At 43.7% G+C, this 7,613-nt stretch overlaps 1 pseudogene; it reads right to left on the bottom strand.

The window, feature by feature from the left end:
• Nucleotides 1–2,404: 2,404 nt before the first annotated feature.
• Nucleotides 2,405–2,868, bottom strand: LOC110293764 (annotated as a pseudogene).
• Nucleotides 2,869–7,613: the final 4,745 nt, after the last annotated feature.

The following is a 7,613-nucleotide window of genomic DNA, read 5'->3' on the forward strand; positions in this document are numbered from 1 at the left end:
AGGAGAGGAGAGGAGAGGAGAGGAGAGGAGAGGAGAGGAAAGGAAGAAACAAGAGAAGCTGCAGAATGGCCTCAGTATCAGAAGAAAACTGCCACACTCCAACGCAGATGCTCACTGTCTTCTGCAACTGAGGCCTGGCCAGCAGCCGCGTGTGATACGAATCATGTTCTCTCGTTACTCTAGACCCATAGACGTCCTGCCCGTGTTACAAAAACTCTCAAGGCAATTTTTTCATTCACGACTTCTGCTGCTCTCTGCAGAGAATTCAGCTAGAAAACTTCACCACACCAAAACTCTAAACTATCTACTGGGCCTACAAAAACAAAAGCAAAACCCTCCTTAAAGCAGGGCTGGAGAGGGTGCTTATTGGTCAAGAGTACTTGCCACTCTTACAGAGGTTCCATTCCCAGCACCCATACAATGACTAACAATGTCTATAACTCCAGTTTCAAGAGACCCAGTGCTGTCTTGTAGCCTCTGCAGGAAATGTACACATATGCCTGTGATTTTCAGTCTTTTTAACCTAACACAGACCAATGTACACATACACACACACACACAAAGATAGAAATAAATCTTTTTAAAAAGATTTTGAGTATTTACAGATCCTCATCATTCTATGTGAATTTGCCTAGTTTTACACAAATACCTTTAGGATTTTGATAGCAGTTGTTATGAGCCATAGATCAGTTTGGACGGGTGTTTCATTTCCAGTCCATGAACATGGAATATCCTCCCACCCGTTTGTCGCTCTGGGGTGCAAGGGTGATGCTTAGTGATGTTCAGTCTTTTTAACTTCGTATACTTTTTGGATGGCTCATTAGTGTATATGAGTGTAATTGACTACACTACATCACACACTGATCTTATATTAGCAGATTGACTGAACTGTCTTTTTCTCTTTTTGTCAGGGTTTCACAGTTTTGACCGTGAGTATTTGGGACTTCTTTTGTTATCCACCTCCTGTCCCAGCCCAGCTGCCCTCCTCTCCCCTTCTGTGTCCATGTCCCTCATATTTCATTTCCATTGTTTTCCCTTCTGCCTAGGTTGGCCTTGAACACAGAATCTTCCTGAGAGCGAGAATGACAAGCCACCAGCACACTCAGCTTTACTGTGACTCTTAAGTTCTAGGCTTTATTTGGGGTGGGGAGAACCAGTTTCAGGTTCTTTACCCCAAACAGGCTTATTAGCCAAATCCCTTGTTTCCTATGAGGGGAGGAAGAACCCTTCCTATAAGTCCCTATTAGTCAACTTTGTCCACACAAGTGAAAGGCCCAGCCACACAGCCAGCTCCCAAGCAATGAAACCTCTCCCAGTCTTTGTATCTGATTTGAAGGCATCAGAACATCCATCCAACCCAAGGCATCTCCCAGTTAAGGACAGGAAATTCTACCATAAATGGCTTTCTCTGAGATATCTGTCCCCCAACTCTATTTGTTTTTGTTGTTTTGAAACAGAGACATCACACACGTAGTTCAAGATGTCCTCAAACAGGCAGTATACCTGGAGATGACCTTGAACTTCTAATCTTCCTGTTTCCATTTCCCAAGTCCTGGAATCACAGGTGTTTGCATTCTGGGGACTGAACCCAAAGCTTCATGCTAGGTAAAGCACTCCACTGACAGAGTTCCATCCCCAGCCCACTCTTCTCTTTCATGGTGTCTTAGCTACAGTTTCTATCATGATGATAAAGCAAAAGCAAATTGGAGAAGGGGTTTGTTTGGCTTGCACTTCCATACTGAAGTCCATCAGTAAGGGAATAAGTCAGGACAGGAACTCAAACATGGCAGGAACCTGAAGACAGGAGCTGATGCAGAAGCCATGGAGGGGTGCTGCTTACTGGCTTGCACAACTTAGCTTACATGGCTTCCTTAACTTGCTCTCTTGTAGAGCTCAGGACCACCAGGCCAACAATGACCTCACCCACAATAAACTGAGCCCTCTCTTATTAATCACTAATTAAGAAAATGCCCTATAAGCTTGCCTATAGACCAACCTTATGGAGGCATTTTCTCAATTGGGGTTCACTCTTCTCAGATGACTCAGTCCAGTGGTTCTCAACTTGTGGGTCATGATCCCCCAACAATCTTTTCTTTGCTTTGCTTTTCCTTTCTTTTCTTTTCTTCTTTTTTTTTTTTTTTTATCAGTTTGCATCATGTTTTATTCCCGATGAGTGACAGATCTTTTTATCCCTCAAATGTATTACATGTCTCCATGGAAGGGCCTAGGATGCAGCTCTCATCTCCAGGGAAAGTGAGAAAAAGGTACAGACTGGGAGCCAGTGCAGGAATGTTTGTCTGCAGTTCCTGGCTCTCTTGCCCTCCCTTCTTCTCAACAGAGTAATTATCTCTCATCCATTCAGTTGAAAATAAAAAAATAATCATTAACAAAACACACTGTAAGTATTAGGCTGGGGTGTCCTTGTCCTCAGTTGGACATCGAGTTATGGTCACCAGTGGGGAAGTGAGGGGAAGGGGGAAGGTGCAATCACTGCTTCTGCTGAAGGGCTCCCTTCCTTGTTGCATCCAGTGGAGCAGCTGTGTGTCTACCTCATCCGCTGGCAGCTGCACATAGCAGACGACTGGGCCCCTGATGAAGCAGTTCTTGACTGATAACATGTGAGGGTAGTTCTCAGGGTTTGATATTGAGGTACTGGTCCACAGAGTAGAGGGTTCCACAGATGCTCAGGTCATTCTTGAGTTCCACGACTACATCCTTAGCCACAAGGGACCTGAAAAAGGAGTGAAAGAGCCTCACAAAATTCTGATCTCCAGCACGGAAATGCAAGGCTGGCTTTCCATTCTCTCCTGGCACTTGTGGGTGTTCTCTTGGACTTGCTGAAAGTTTTCCCCCCACCAGAAAAACCATTAGTTCCAAGAAGTCTCCTCACATGAGGTTTGGGCAGTAAGGCTGTAAGGAAAACCCTGGGGCCTAGCTGCTGCCAGAAGCAACAGACACTAGAGTGCTACCCCCCCAAGAACCCTTTCATAGGGATCACATATCAGATATCCTGCATATCAGATATTTACAGTACAATGTATAACAGTAGCAAAATTACAGTTATAACTTAGTGATAACCATAGTTTTATAGTTGGCAGTCACCACCACATGGGGAACTGTCTTAAAGGGTCAAAGCATTTGGAAGGTTGAGAACCACTGCTCTAGCCTGTGTCAAGTTGACATAAACTCCCTTCTAGGCATGCTCTAAGCTTGTGATTCCCAGACAGTTGTAGCTGTCATACTGAGTTCTAGCCAGAGGCAGTGATACCCTGATCCTCCATGATCTGCCCCATTCCTACCCCCCTTGGCTGGCTGAGAACAGAAGTCCAGCAGAAGTCTCTGGAGCCCTGAGAAAACAAGTAGAAGAGGACATAGACTTGTGGCCTGAAATCATAGCACGGATGGCCACCCACTAGAGATGGGCTCTGAGAAGAACTGCTCTGCCATCACACTGTGTGCTGAGGTCTGGGAGTCTGGAAGAGTACCTAGCCTGAGCAACAGGCCACAGGGCCATCTCAAAGCCATAGCCTTGGGGCCAGCACTTCCTTGGGAAGAGCTTTTGCTAAAGCTCCCTTGAATGGGTTTTCATTTCTTGCAACAAGGAATATCTGCACTAATATAACAGGGAGCATGCAAGCAGCAAGAAAGATCAGTATTACTTCCAGGGAAACTGAGGTACAAAATTGTTCTCCTTTCCAAGAGAAGCCAGTCCTGAGCACCCGAGAGGCAAAGTTTTCTGGAGTTCAGTCAACCAGGTAGGAATCTACTCTTCAAATCAGATAACCATTTTAAGTCATAATTATACCATTAATTGTTGAAATAATGTTGTTTCTCTTCTCTATCATTAATAGTTAATATTCATATCATAATTTATTACTGAGAACAGCAAGGTAGTGTTTTATATAATGAGAGACATACCTCAGTACCACGGATTTCCCACTTCAGATCAGAGAGTTGGAGACAGCAAGGCCTGCAGAGGCTGCGTAGACCAGCCCTTCCATTCCCAGGTTAAGCAAGTGGCAAGACCAGAACTAGAACCTGGGTTATTTATTTATTCATTTGCAATGCTGGAGTTCAAGCTCAGGGCCTCATGCATGCTCTGTGAGCTCTCTACCATCGAACTACGAGGACATTCCTAAAACAGGAAGAGGACAAAGGGACAAGAAAGAAAGTCACTTAAGGATGGCTATCCCTTACATTGAAACTAGAAGTAAGTAGTGGGTTTTGTGATGGCTGTGGTTGTCGACTTGATACACCTGGGAAAAGGGCCCCTCAGTTTACTGCCATTTATTGGCCTGTGGGCATGTCTGTGAGGTACTTTCATGATGGCTAATTGACGTAGAAGGGCCTAGCCCACTATGAGAGATACTATCCCTGAGTAAAGCTGTATAAGGCAGCTAAACACAGGCTTGGGGGCAAGCCAGTAAGCAGCATTCCTCTTCGGCTTTGGCTTTAAGCTCCTGCCTTGTGTTCCTGCACAGGCTTTCCTCCATGATGGCCTGTAACTTGTAAGATGAAGTATACCATTTGTTTTTCAAGTTGTTTTGGTCATAGGCAACAGCAACCAAAACCAAGGTAGCACAGGTCTAAAAAAGTTACATTTCCCATCATTACTGTGGTTTGTTGAGACATTAAACTGTCTCCCTGCCTCTGTGAAAGTGGGGACTCCTTAAATATGGTATGTATCTCCTAGGAGCTAGGAAAAGATGGCCACCAAGAGACCCAGAGCTCTGGACGATGCAGCTGACATTCAGTGACAACTTCACAGTTCAGTCAAGGTCCCTTCCAATGAGAACTAGACTGGAAATTGCAATCAAACTGAGAAAACCTTAAAACTATGCCCATAGACAGACCAGACCCACCCATGAGAATAGAACTTGTGATGTAAACATATCTCTTGGGATGAAATAGGAAGAGAGTACCATAAACCCTATCAAGTCTTACCAACAACCAGATGACTGCTAACAAAAGGCAGGCTATGAACAGGCCTTTCTGCCCCTTTGTACAGGACCTTGCTGTTGAGTAAGAGGGCCCATGGGCTGCAGCAGCTGCTGCCCTTTCAATGCCAGGCCACCTTGGTTGGTTCTGACTGGCTAGGCTCATCTTCCCCTCACTTCTCCATGTGTCTCTGCTCAAGCTGTATGCTGTCAGAGAAGGCACACTTCCCTGATGGCCGAACTGTTCTTTGGTGAAGAGCGCTCCTCTAATGGACCCAGGGACCTCTTAGACTATGTAAGTTCCAGCACAGTTGTGACCGTGGGATATCACGCTAGTGCCAACAGCACCCAAGGTGGATGAGGTGTCACAAGGAGACTTCTGTCTCAGGAACTAAAAATCTCAGAAGGGGAACACAAAGATTTTCATCTAAGGTAGATAGTCCAAAAATTATGGGAGGAACCTGTAGGACGCCGTGAGCCCTGGGGCTCCCTGTGTCTGCTTGCTGGGAAGATGGCAGGTCCCTTGGGCTAATTTAGAACCATCACTGTCTGTTTAGGCCCTTCTGCCCTTGCTTTCCTGACTTCGGTTATCATCTCACTAATATCTAGAACTCGTTCTACTGCTCCTAATTGTCACACCATCTGCCTGCCACACCCTTCTGCTTTAGGATCCCATGGACTAAAATAGTGTTTATTTGCCATCTACTATGTGCCAAGTAGTGCCTGGCTCTGACGTACTCTGTTCCCTCTCCACAGTGGAAAGAATGGACTGGGATGCAGAGCTAGTTAACCAGGTAAAAGAGTTCCTGAGTTCAAAAGAAAGAAGCAGTTTCTGAAAGTTGGCTTCTGACCTCCACACATCCACCATGGTACTTGAGAGCACACATGCACAACCTTGAGGCCTGCACCCAAGATTCAGACTGAAGGGATGCTGGCAGCATCTACAAAGTACCAAGGACAATTCTTGGCACATCTGCTATGTATCTTGTTTAACCTCTGCCCTAATTAGACAATGTAAGAATTCCTGCTGGCCACTCAAATGGCAAGAAAGCAGATTTGTGTAAGTAATGGGTGTATTTAAGACTTTTAGATTTCAGGAACATTTCAGGAGACTGGGGTGGAGGAGTCACCCAGGAATGTTTGATATTCATTTTAGAAAGTAGAAGCACTGGGAATATCCTTTATTATAGTTCATAAAAGAGTGGCTATAAGAAAAAGAAAAATCAGGAAAAAAATATTCTTTCAATTCAATAAATGTAGCTTTATGGAAAGGTTGTTATCCTGATTTTCCCCATTTGGCTGTCAAGCTGTGATAACTGTGCCACAGGCCTTACGTTCATTAAGCACTTGTTTGAGTTGCTTGCTCAGAACTCCTAGATTGACTGGTCAGTAGCTGCTGAGGCCTCTGCTATCTGCACTGAGAGCCAGGCCTTGTCCCTTTTCAGCCAGCTTAGTAGGCACACAGCAGCCAAGTTAAATAATATGAAACAGAACAGCTGGGGCTTCATCTTAATTGGCTAGCTCCTTCAATGCAGTTGCTTTATATCTAAGAAGTAAAAGAAGGATATTCCCTAGCCTTTGGGGGTGGGGGGAGGCAACTTCACAATATTCATTTTCTTTGGCAATGAAGTAGTAAGTCTCCAGGGCTGGTGGGTTGGCACGATGGCTGAAGGTGTCTGCTGCTAAGTTTAACATCCTGAGTTCGGTGCCCGGGACTTATGATAGGCAAGAGCCAATTCCAACAAGATGTCCTTTGACCTCTAAATATGGGCTGTGGCACACACTTTCCCCACAAAATAAATTAATTAATAAAATACAAATGTGTAATAATAATAATAATAAATTTCTGGAGACGTGTAATTTTGTTTTAAAGATTATTCAACTATTCGGGAGCATTATTAGCAGCATAAATCAGAATGAGCGTAATAGGGCTTGAAGTTTTAGTTTGCAGAGTAAACACAGCAATAATTTTCAAATTGCAGTCTAATGAAATCTTCCAACAATAAAAACCAGTCATATTTGTACTTTCTAACTGAAAGAAACTGATATTGTTTTAAACTACAGCTAAATTTGAAAATTAATCACTATCCACTGTTCCCTGATGCAGAAATGTCCTTAAAGAAGTGAAATAGCACATCTTGCTAGAACTGGTCTATTGGACCCCACACTCATTGACACTGAAAAGAACGTAATTTAGTATTTGGAGTGACAGGTATATTATGCAATTAATTTTTTTGGTAATAAAATACTGAGAGGAGAAAGCAAGGCCCAACACCAACCAAGGTGAGACAGATGGGACAGTGGGGATAAATGTAGAAAATGGTGATGTTGCCAAAATATTTGAACCTGTGGTGACTGGAGGTCACTTTCTCACACTTTTGGTCAAGAAAACCAAAACCAAACCAAACCAAACCACACCAAAACAAAACAAAACAAAGCAACCCATCAAATTAGGCTAGGTGAAAAGTTTCTTTTTTTGTAGTGAAAAATAATGATCAGGTAACAGCTACTTCAAATAGTACAGAAAACTGTCTTTTGACCCTCAGCATAATTTAATCAGGGTTTCTCAGAAAACATGGTGTCAATTTTTCAAACAGGAAGTTTGAAATTTCAAGCAGACTTGACTTTGGGCCAGGTTACCATGAGAGAGTCAATACAGATAGGAATATAAACCCA

The sequence above is a fragment of the Mus caroli genome, chromosome 4, assembly GCF_900094665.2.
Source record: "Mus caroli chromosome 4, CAROLI_EIJ_v1.1, whole genome shotgun sequence".
Taxonomy (NCBI): domain Eukaryota; kingdom Metazoa; phylum Chordata; class Mammalia; order Rodentia; family Muridae; genus Mus; species Mus caroli.